This window comes from Protopterus annectens, chromosome 6.part0 (assembly GCF_019279795.1).
Source record: "Protopterus annectens isolate FY-2018-M chromosome 6.part0, PAN1.0, whole genome shotgun sequence".
In the NCBI taxonomy this organism is placed as follows: Eukaryota; Metazoa; Chordata; order Ceratodontiformes; family Protopteridae; genus Protopterus; species Protopterus annectens.
Window position 1 is genome coordinate 1845274437 of NC_056737.1, and position 12491 is coordinate 1845286927.

General features: G+C 39.6%; 1 protein-coding gene across 3 annotated transcripts in view; it reads right to left on the reverse strand.

Moving 5' to 3' along the window:
* The window catches only part of STAT4 (signal transducer and activator of transcription 4), a 3571511-nt gene that overhangs the window by 1830328 nt on the left and 1728692 nt on the right, over positions 1–12491 (reverse strand). The gene's annotated exons all lie outside the window — the stretch shown is intronic.

Sequence of the window (12491 nt, forward strand, 5' to 3'; positions counted from 1 at the left end):
ACATATACAAGTGAGAGATAAGCTGATGTAGAGAAAATGATTGTAAGAATACACAACACTCTATCAGACTGTTTACTGAGTCATGTTATTAATCCTGAACTACATAATTATTTTTAAGTAGATGAGCAACTGATACCCATTATACAGCGGCTCCCCAAAATCCATAAGGACCCATTTTTTCCACCATTTAGACCTAAAGTTGCTGGTAGGACTTGATGTACAGAACCTCTTTTGATTTTCATTGAAAAACATTTGAGACCTATCTTGAATAGAAATTAGATTGTTTTAAGGGATTCAAAACATTTCTTGAATGATCTATACACTTATATGATGAACCACATGAACAATGATAACAATTAGATGTTTATACAGGCAGTTCATTTTTAGAAAATGTGAAGCACCTGTTATTATTGTTTTTATGTTTAAATTATATTGTTTATGATTGCTAGTGAGGAGAACTAAAACGTGTGGAGCTTTTAATATAACTTGTTATATGTACATATACACATAGGTTAGTACTAGGCTAACTGCCCTTGTCAGCCATTGTAAGCTTAGCCAATTATCTCTTGTGAGACTCAAACCCTGCACCTTGTGTTTGTAAGGCAAACACCTTAACCTTTAGGCCACCCAGATAATATCTGATTGTACACAGTTATTTTAGTTAATAAGTTCCTTTGTGATTATGTAGTATTGGTTGATGTTCCTTTCACTTATACAACCATGCAGGAAACATACAATTAATGAGTTTACACAGTTGCTTGGTTACTAGTGAACCAGGTGACGTGACTGGGTGATGCAATTTTTGAATTAATTTATATAGAGGAAATACTTTTAAATATCCGCGGTGGTGGTGCTGCGGTAGCGTTGTCGCCTCACATTAAGACGCTGTCCGCCTCAACTCTCAGTTATAGCGTCTTCTGCGTGGAGACATGCGTGAATGGGCGTACCTTCATTGAAGGTTGTACGTCAGGGCTGGCAACTCGGTACGTAAAAATCAACTGCCAATCATTAGCGGACCAGAGTTCCGCTGTGGCGACCCCTAACTGGGAAAAGCCAAAAGTCACAACAACAGGAAATACTTTTAAATGTGTTATATCATCTGAAGAAGCAGTTTTGGTATTAAGTCTGAAAGGACTTATGGATGCTATTAAAATCTGGATTTTTATCTGAAGGCTTCTGTTTTGTTTTAGTTTGCTTTCTTTGTGTGGAATAATTATATTTATGTAACAGGCTTTTGGGAGATCCCACAAGGAGAGTGCAGTGAGGCTTGCCCCCCTACAAAAAAGTCTTTTTGAAACCTTTTCCCTTGGGTACTTTTAACTGTATCACATTTCAGTTATTCTGAATATGATTAAACAGTCTTTTAGTGAAGCTACTTTAACCTGCTGAATTATTTTTCAGTGAAATGGTAATTCAGTGAATTGTCATGAACCCATACATATATACATGTATATGATAATATCAATTACTGAACTAAACAAATAAACACAGAAACATTTGTAATTTTAGATCAAATCTAAAGTGATCAAAAACACAAAAAATAAAAATAACATTTTTTTTACAGAGGGCAAGCCCCTCTGCACCCCCATTACCTGCTGTTAATTATATATACCAATTCTGAGATAACACCACAATGGGTTAAAGGCAAATTCCCTGCCCCCTGAAATGTGATCTCCCTTGGGGCAGCAGACAGCATGCTAAAACACGCAGGAACAGAGTGCTTGGCTTTCTGAGCATTCACTCTTATTCCTAACCTGGATTAGGGTTAGAGTATGGGCTATGTAAAGGAAAAGACTGAGTGTTTTCCATGTGTGTGTGTGTGTGTGTGTGTGTGTGTGTGTGTGTGTGTTCTTGTTTGTTATGGGATTTGACTGCATCTGCGGATTAGGGTTAGAATAAGGGCAGATAAGGGTGTAGATTTAATGCTAAGCACATGTTGGTGTACATGAAGTGAGTATGTGAGTGCCCTGTCTTACTGCTAAGGAAAGGGTTTATATTAAGGTAGTGTTAGTGACAGCAGCAATGTTAGAGTTAGCACATATTATTAAGGCTGTACAGGTGTCTCACCCTTCCTGCACCACCTTGCTCATGTTCACAGGTTCAAAGGTAGTTACTAGGCATGCAGTCCAGTGAACCATTGAGAATCCAAACCCAAATTCTCAGTTGCCCCAAGCACTGTTAAGTAACTTTTTCAAGGTGAAATAGTAGGCTAATGAGAACCATGGGACTCAAACCTTACACCACAGGAACTTCAGTTCACAGCCATAACTCATTAACACCGATGTGGTGTGGAATGCCATACCTCTAACAGCCTACACACATCTTATATTTCAGAGCTTGTTTGTTTGTGTCTTTTGGCTTTTCCCGGTTAGGGGTCGCCACAGCGGAACTCCGGTCCGCTAATGATTGGCAGTAGATTTTTTACATGCCGAGTTTGCCAGCCCTGATGCACAACCTTCAATGAAGGTAAGCCCATTCACGCATGTCTCCACACAGAAGACACTCTAGCTGAGAATCGAACGGCACAACGTCTTGCTGTGAGGCGACAACATTCTCTGAAAATAAACTTAAAAAGGATAAGATAAACAAATGCAAATATTTTGTTACAATGAATGCTATTAAAACTATATAAATAGCAATATTGTCAGTAGCCTATATTCTTTACAGTGACAGTTTGTATTCATAGTATTTTCTATAAATAGTGTTAATTATAATGCTCACAAACTGTAAACTATTTTTTGTAAACTTTAACAAACAAATTTTCATATCCTAAAAACTGTACAACCTAGACATATACTGCTAGAACATTTTTGTTAACCAGAATTAAGCTTAGATGTGACAAGAAATTCATCTATAAGTTCATGCTTATTGAGATATTTACAGAAATATGAAAACATATGCTTAATTGTATAATTAGCAAAACAAAACTGGATATCTCTCAAGATGTGCAACTTACAGTGCAAATTTCAAACACAATTTTCTTCTACAACATCTAAAGGTTCACTTAATGCCGTGCAACTGTTTATAAGTCACACTTTTTGAATTATTAAGAATACATGGAAATATTGCTCAAGTCTTTCAGTTATGAAAATATGAACACAAATTTCCAAATATAAATAAGTGGCAGACAAAGATTAATTTCTCCATTGCAGGACATCCTAGGCTAACAATCTTAGTCATTTTGTTAATAATTCATATGTGCCAAGTCACTTAGTTAAAGAAGCTAGATCCCAATGATATAAGGCAGTATGTGAGTGAACTGGAAATATACAAAAAAGGTGTTTTAGGCTTGAAGGAGTTAATCCCCTGTGCCAGCTGCCAGGTGTGTGTTAACCCTAACCTGCTGCTGTCTCCAACCCTGCCCAATATATTACCTTACCAAAAAACTTTTTCCTAACAGTGTCTTTTTCAGTTAACTGAGTGCAAAAGGAAATCATTTGTTTCCATTTTGTCATCTGTGTAGTTTTGCCAACCGCCCTCGTTTTAGTTTCCACCTGCAGAAATTGATAAAATGTGAATCAATGTTTTTGCATGTCCATGTTTCATAACACTCACATAAATATATATTATATATACATATACATATGTATTACATATTTTATACATACATATATATATATATATATATATATATATATATATATATATATATATTACAGTAAGCATTTGTGTGCATATATATATGACAATAACTACATTTAGCAGCACTGAAAGTTAGACAGATGTTTTTGCATACTGTGCTCAAATGGTCTTGAAATCCTTTAGTTAACAGCGGAGGTAATTTTGGATCTCAAGTTTGCAATTACCATCACATTCTGATATGTATTCACATAACTGAAAAAGAGAGATTAAATAAGAGAGGTAACATTACCAGTCCTTAAAGGATTCCACCGGGCATTCTCAGTAAGCTTATATAGATAACTTGCCATTCTTTTTCTTTTTTTTTTTCCCAACAATTTCTTTATTGCAGTTTTTTAGGTTACAACATATAAGACATTATACAATAAGATACACACACAACATACAACAAACCATAACATTCTATATACAATATATACAAGGAAGTCACTTAAAAAATCCAGTTTTTGTACTAATCACATATTCTGCAGTGATAAGAAGAATAAAACAGGACTATTAGGTGTTTATTACATATACTAGGAAAGTCAAACTAAAATGTCTTTATATAAGGTAGATTCTTTTTCTTATTTCAGCTGCTCCCATTAGGGGTTGCCACAGCAGATCAACTGTTTCCATTTCTTCCTGTCCTCTGCATCTTGCTCTGTCACACCAACCACCTGCATGTCCTCTCTCACCACATCCATAAACCTTATCTTAGGCCTTCCACTTTTCCTGTTACCTGGCAGCTTCATTCTTAGCATCTTTTTCCCAATATACTCTGCATCCCTCCTCAGCACATGTCCAAACCAACATAATCTTGCCTCTCTGGCTTTGTCTCCAAACCTTCCAACCTGGGCTGACCCTCTAATATACTTATTCCTAATCCTGTCCATCCTCGTCACACCTAGTGCAAATCTTAACATCTTCAACTCTGCCATGTCAAGCTCTGACTCCTGCCTTTTTGTCAATGCCACTGTCTTCAACCCATATAACATAGCTGGTCTCACTACCCTCTTGTAGAGCTTCCCTTTCACACTTACTGGTACTCGTCTGTCACAAATCATTCCTGACACTCTTCTCCACCCACTCCATCCTGCCTGTACTCTCTTCTCCACCTCTCTTCCACACTCACCATTACTCTCAACTGTTGATCCCAAGTATTTAAACTCATCCACCTTTGCCACCTCTACTCCCTGCATCCTCACCATTCCTCCTTCCTCCCTCTCATTCACACACATATATTCTGTCTTAGTCCTGATGACCTTCATTCCTCTTCTCTCTTGAGCATATCTCCACCTCTCCAGGGTCTCCTCCACCTGTTCCCTACTCTCACTACAGACCACAATGTCATCTGCAAACATCATAGTCCACGGGGACTGCTGTCTGATCTCGTCTGTCAACCTGTCCATCACCATAGGGTATATGTTTTTTTAATCAACTTATCTACGCAAATATTTATAAAATGACAATGTTATAAAGGTTCTAAGTATAACTTGCCATTCTTGCATTTTGTATTCTTCCTTTCAATCACTTTTTTAGCCAATTAATTAATTGGGTAAATTCATCTGTTAATGAGCTGAATGTTTAGCTGATTTATATGGCACATACTGGGAGGGTGCCAAAAGCAAAATCCAAGTATATTGCATGTATCAGCAGTCCTTCATCATATTAATATTACTTCTTCAAAAAGGTCTAGCATATTAATTAGGGAAGATCTTCCTTTAAGAAAACCATACCCCAAGATCCAATCATTTTGGGTCACTAGTTATAAGTTCACCACTACCTGCTACATAAGTTTCTTCAAAATCCATGGATGGCAAGTCTATAACTGTTACTGTCTACATTAAGTCCTTTATGTATATCTCATTAACATCTTTGTGGTGTAGAATGTCACACCCCTAACAGCCTACAAAGAACTTGTATTCCTGAGTACTTTCTGAAAAATAAACTTAAACAGCGCAAGTTAGATAAATATAAATATTTTGCAAACAAACCCCAAATTATATTTTTTGCTTAAGTTTCCCAAAAATTCTCATATTTTGGAAACTGTACAACCCAGACATATATTGTTAAAACATTTTTGTTAACCAGACTTAAGCTTTCATATGACAGCAAGACGTTCCTCTCAGCATGCATGCTTTTCGAGATATTTACAGAAATATGAAAATATATGCTTAGCTGTATAATTAGCAATATAAATAACACTGAATATCTCTCAAGGTGTGCAACTTACAGTACAAATATCAAAACTATTTTTTCAACATCTAAGGTTTTGCTTGATATCATGCAATAGTTTGTAAGTCACTTAGTTTTTGAAATACTAAGTACATAAGGAAACATTATTTTCATAATTAATGACAAAACAACTAGCAATATCTCAGGTACAGTGTGATATAAATGGACATTGGCAGTAATTTTCCCTGTCTCCCACCATGGCATATCACACCATACCCCTCAGTAGCATGCAGAGCTCTCAGTTATGAAAAGATGAACACAAATATGAAAATATGAATAATAAGTGACAAATTGCGATTAATTTCTCTACTGCACCACATTTTAGATCAACACTCAATGTCATTTTGTCAGGGATGGCTCATGCTATAGGACTGCAGGACTGCAGCCCTCCCACCTGTAAAAAGAAAAATAAATTGAGAGTCCCCCTCACTGCAGAAATAATAATAAAAAAATTCACGAGTCCCAGTACTCCACGCATGCGTGCTTAGTTCCTGACTGCTCTGTTAGGCAGTACAGAACTCCACGCACGCATGCATGCTTAGCTCCTGAACTCCAGACTGCTCTGTTAGGCAGTCCAGTTAGGGAAGGAAGGGAACTCTGCCCTGCCAGCCCAGACGTCTGTGCGGTGACAACTGCACAGACTGGAAGAACACCAGACTGCATTGCCCACAGGCTGGAGGCTCCTGCCTACTCACGTTGAAACCAGAACAGCCTGCATGGGCTGCTATGGAGAACAGATAGGTGATCAAGCTGCTGCAGAAGATGGATTCAGGCCACCATGGAGGATCAGGACTTAGATCAGGAGGTAGGGTGTGTGTGTGTGTGTGTGTGTGTGTGTGTGTGTGTGTGTGTGTGTGTGTGTGTGTGTGTACAATGCCCCAGTTGCTACATGGTGGTGGTGAATAGAGAATAAGGCTTGAACTCTGTACCTTGGGCTCAAGTGGCAAGAGCCTGAATTCCCTACCCACCAACATTTGTAAAACATTTGCAGATTTTTGCCTCATATTTGTTCTGTTCTTCATAAAATCTGTGGTTTCTATATTTTTGTTTCTTAACGCAGCCAGTAGTGCAGTGGTAGCATTGTTGCCTGACAGTTGCAGGTTGTCTGGTTTGATTCTTGGCTGGGGTGCCTTCTGTGTGGAGTATGCATGTCTTCCCTGTGTTTGTGTGGGTTTGCTCTGCTGTCCTCAATAGATATTTGTCCCTATTTTTTGGACTGTACTCCCCCATTATTGGCTTTGTCCAGGTTTTTTGTGCCAAGGTTGAGAGCTATGGTGATAACTTAACTCACTGAATATATTTGGGGGCTGTATTCCCCCATTATTGGCTTTGTTCATGTGTTTTGTGCTAAGATGTTGACAGCTATGGTGAGAACTGAATTCACTAAATGGTAGCCATTTAAGTTTGTCTTCCTTTCTTTCATAAAACAGATGATTTGGCATAGTGGTATGTTGCTCTGACTGTTTTGTACAGGGTCCTGGGTTCAATACTTGGCAGTGAAATGTATGGTGGTAACATAGCACTTTATTCGAACAACTTTCCAACATTATACAAGCAGTGTTTAAAATGTGTCCCTGTTTTTTGGTCTTTTGCCCCCCCCCCCCCTAAATTTTGGATTTTTCCAGATTTCTTGTGCTGCAAAGTTCAGAGATGCAGCTGAGTGTCAAGTAAATTTTACAAGAAGCTGAGAGCTGCAGGGGAACAAAAGTTTAGTGCTGCTTATGCAGACTCTGCTTGCATTGTTAATAGCTCAATAGGCAGTATACTTGCGTTTGATGCAGAAGGCTGTGGGTTCTACTCCCACAGTAGGTAAATACATTGCTAATGCTGTACTGTATTGTAAAGGGGGTGGATGCTGCAGTCCTTTTTGGTGAAGATACCCAGTAACTATGAACCTGTTATCAGTTTGCCATCCATTCCTTATTGCAATATTACTAGCTTATCGTTTTTTTTTTTTAATGCAACTTAGGCAATTTATTCCTCAAGGGCAACAGACACTTCATTTGTAGATGAAACAATGAAATATAAAGTTGTTTGCTAGCAGCAACCTCTTCATTAGTTACAGATTTCTTTAATGTGGAATTATTTAGATGACTTTTACTTCTTCAGAGATTGTGCATATTTACTGATACTGGTGGACTGTAGAAGTTAGATTAGACTTTTATGATAGAAATGTTCTGAATTGGGCAGTTTTGTCATTATTGGTGCATGCATTTTGTTTCATTGTTTACTGGAAAAATGTTCAAAACAAATTTTAAATGCCCTCTAACAACTGTACTATATTGTACAAGGAATATAATTTAATACAATCAGGGAAGGTGTATGAAAGACCACATGTATGTTTCGTGTGCAAGGGGCCTATGATTTGAAAACAGCCCAAAGTTAATCTTTATCTGCCACTGGCAAAATGTATTTTCTTTGAATGTGGGTTTCAATGCTGTTTCAATGAATGTGAGTTTCAAGGGCAGAGAAGTTTTAATGCTAAGTCTGTTTTCATTGTGAGATTGCATTGCTTTATTTAGCAGATGTCTTAGTGTTTGTGCTGTAAAATGCAAAATAAAACTTTCAAATGAAGTCCAAATCATATGTACATTACTGTTTATGGTAAATGGGGTGAAATCACCAAATAATGGTTCATTGGAATGGTTGCAGGGGGGAGGCTCCATTCGACCATGATTTTGTGAGGGGGAAGGGCGGCAAACTCAAAGGCTGAACTATACCTCTCAACTGTCCAGATTTTCACTTCTTATTCTTGGTTTGTTCCTCATAAAATGTGTGGTTTTCTGGCAAATAATTTAGGAATTAAGTCACTAAATAATGACAGACACTGAGTTTCAGACTTCATAACCTTCAGAAAAATGCATGCTAAAGCAAGACCTGTTATTCTATCAATTGCCTCAGTTTATACAACAATTTATAGTACTGTTTATATGTTCCCCCAGTATATTTGGCCTTGTCCAGATTTCCTGCATTAACAGGTTGAGAGGTACGTGCAAATAAATTGATTTATAGAATTAGGCATATCCAAACCTCTCAACTGTCCCCGATTTTGGCTCAAAATGTTGCTCTTCCCCTAGTAATCCCACCGCAAAATGGTTTGGAAGAAAACGTGGAGGGCTTACAATTAAGAAATAACTGTAAGAATCAGAGTTATAGATTACTTTTATTTCAGAAATGCATGTAGATTCTTTTATTTTGCCAGCTGCTCAAGTTAGCAGTACTAATATTAAAGTGTCCCTTCTTTGACAGGTTCCCAGCTGTATTGTGTGGCTATTTTATATTTTTGAATCACATTTTTGGGCCATTTATCATAAAATTGTGTTTTTTGGCAAATCAGTGGCAAATCATTAAAAAATAGAAGTTATGTTCTTACCATAACGTTCCATGTTAGTTGTCTTCTTCTCGCCTTCTTCTTGCTGGATGGGTTCGGAGCCGACCTCGGCTCCGACTCGGCCACTCTAAAAGCTCGAGAGTTGGTTCCACCGGCTCGAGGCTCCCCTTATATCCCACAATGCTAGGCGAGAGTTACCTCAGATCTCGTTTGTAAGCTAACCCCAGCTTATAACAGTAACAGTATAACTGTAAAACAGAATCCACCTCTAACAACAGGAAGAAAGAAGGGTGACCTACATCCTGAACCAGGAAATATGCATAATAGCATATGTCTAAGAAAGAGGTGGTAGAAAGAGAGGTCACAATCACAACTCCTCTAGGTCTGTCCAGGCCAGGGGGAAGGAGGGTGGGACGCAAGAAGGCGAGAAGAAGACAACTAACATGGAACGTTATGGTAAGAACATAACTTCTATATGTTAAGTTGTCTATCTCGCCTTCATTCTTGCTGGATGGGACCGTCCCTAGCACCTTGTCCCGGTGGCCTAACGGAACAGACTCCTGAGAACAGTGGAACCAAAGTTAGCTCTATGCCTAGAAGCTAAATCCAACTTATAATGAGAAATAAAAGTGTGAGGAGTAGCCCAAGTAGCCGCTGCACAAATGGTGTCAATAGGCAGTCTGTCTTGGAAGGCTAAAGAAGTAGCCAAAGCTCTGGTGGAATGGGCTTTAGGTTTATTAGGCAATTTTGTTGTCTAATTTCATATACCAGGAAATCAAAGATGTTAGCCATCTGGATAATGATACCTTTGAAACTGAAAGTCCCTTTCTGCTTTCCGCATAGGAGACAAACAGCTGATCAGATTTTCTGAATTGTTTTGTTCTATCCAAGTAGTACCTCAATTGACGATGAACATCCAGACAGTGTAATTTTTGTTCAGACCTATTGGAATACTCTGGAAAAAAGACAGGGAGGTCAATGCTTTGGTTTAGATTTGATGTCGAGACCACCTTAGGCAAAAAGGACGTGTTAGTTCGTAAGGATACTCTGTCCTTATGAAACAAAAGATAAGGAGGACGACAACTGAGTGCTTGAAGTTCTGAAACTCTTCTAGCTGATGTAATAGCTACCAGAAAGAGAGTTTTCCATGATAACAATTTCAAGGAACAGGAAGCTGCAGGTTCGAAAGGGGAAAGAATCAAAGAAGCAAGAACTAAATTTAGGTCCCAAGGAGAAGGAGGATTTCTTATAGGAGGTCTGAGAAGAAAAACTCCTTTCAAAAAGGCTTTGCAAAGTTTGTGGGACATTAGGGCAGATTCAGAAATACCCACATGGAAGTTAGAAATAGCTGCCAATTGAACCTTAAGTATAGATGGAGATGAACCTGCATGGAAGAGTTCAGCTAGAAAATCAAGGACTAGTTGGATGGAAGCGGTGAAAGGATCTATGTCCTTTCCTTGTGCCCAATATGTGAAGCGTTTCCACTTACTCAAATAAATCTTTCGAGTGGAAGATTTATGGGAAGCTATCAATATATCTCTAACAGAGTGAGATAATTGAGGAAGCCTGGCTACGGTTGGAACTGGAGGAACCAAGCAGTGAGGTTCAGAGAGGGGAGGGAGCGATGAAACTGACCCGACTGATGGATCAAAAGATCTGGAACTAGGTCCAGATTCCACGGTCGCTCCAAGAGAAAACGATGTAGAAAGGGGAACCACACTTGTCAAGGCCAGTAAGGAGCAATGAGGATCAATGAGGCCTTCTGAGCGATAGCTTTCTGTATCACTTGAGAGATCAGTGGGAAAGGAGGAAATGCATACAGAAGTCCCCGGGGCCAAACTTGGACTAGAGCGTCTCTGCTGGGTTGGCCTGGTAAAGGGAATAGAGTGAAATATTCTCTGCACTTGCTGTTTTGGGGAGTAGCAAAAAGATCGCAGCAAGGCTGACCCCACTTGAGAAAAATTTCTCTCACTACAGAGTCTTTCAGAGACCACTCTGCTCAACTTGTCCGCAATGTGATTGGACTTCCCGGGGATGTGCGTTGCTATCAGAAAACGCTGAGAAGAAATCGCCCATTGCCACAGTCTGAGTGCTTCTCGACACAGGGGGTATGATCTGGTTCCGCCTTGTTTGTTGATGTACCACACTACAGACATATTGTCTGTCTGGATTGCAATTGTTCCCAAGGGAAGAGAGTCTTGAAGGGCTTGCAACACTAAAAGCACTGCTCTCATCTCCAGAACATTTATGTGCAAGTGGCATTCGTTTGGTTGCCATGTGCCCTGGACTGTCCTGCCCTGATAATTCCCCCCCCACCCGATCAGGGAGGCATCCGTTGTCAGTGTAGCAACCGGAGGAGGTGGAACAAAGGGTCTTCCCAACAGGAGCTGGGGGGAAGACATCCACCACATGAGATGCTTTTGCACGCCTGCGTGATCACAATGGTGTGAGACATTGGAAGTTCCTGGTATGACCATTGAGTAAAAAGCATCCACTGAAGGATCCGCATGTGGTATCTGGCTAATGGAAGGAGAGGTATGGCCGCTGCCATGATTCCCAACACCTTTAGAACTAACCTGGCTTTGATTCTGTTGTTGTTGAGAAGGAGTGACACCAATTTGTGAATGTCTGATATCCTTTGGTGTGTTAGCCTTGCAGACATGTTTATAGTATCTAGATTTGCCTATGTAGGTAATAGTGCGACAAGGCGACAAAACAGACTTTTCGCAATTTATTGAAATACCCAGTTTTTGACAAACGCGAAAAGTATAATCTCTGGCCATCAGAAGGAGATGCTTGGTGGGAGCTGTGAGGAGCCAGTCGTCCAAATATGGAAACACCTGGAATCCTTGTCGTCTCAGGTGAGAAGCTACCACTGCCATGCATTTGGTAAACACCCGGGGGGCAGTGGTGAGACCAAAGGGCAGGGCCCTGAACTGAAAATGACTGGTTCCCAGCCTGAAGCGGAGGAATCTTCTGGAGCGTCTGTTCATTTTATGTGATAGCACGCATCCCGAAGGTCTATAGAGCACATCCAGTTTCCTTTGCCCAAAAGGGGAAGAATGGATTGCAGCGTGACCATCCGAAATCTTGTTTTCTTGACTGATTTGTTCAAGACACTGAGATCAATATCGGTCTCCAGTCCCCTGTTTTCTTTGGAACTAAAAGAACCTTGAGTAGATTCCGGATCCTTGTTGGTCTGCTGGCACTGGCTGAATTGCTCTTTTGCAAGCAGTTTTGAAATTTCCAAAGCTGCTAGATCCCTTTGAGCGGGTGGAACATCTGGAAGGGATTTTTGACTGATTTG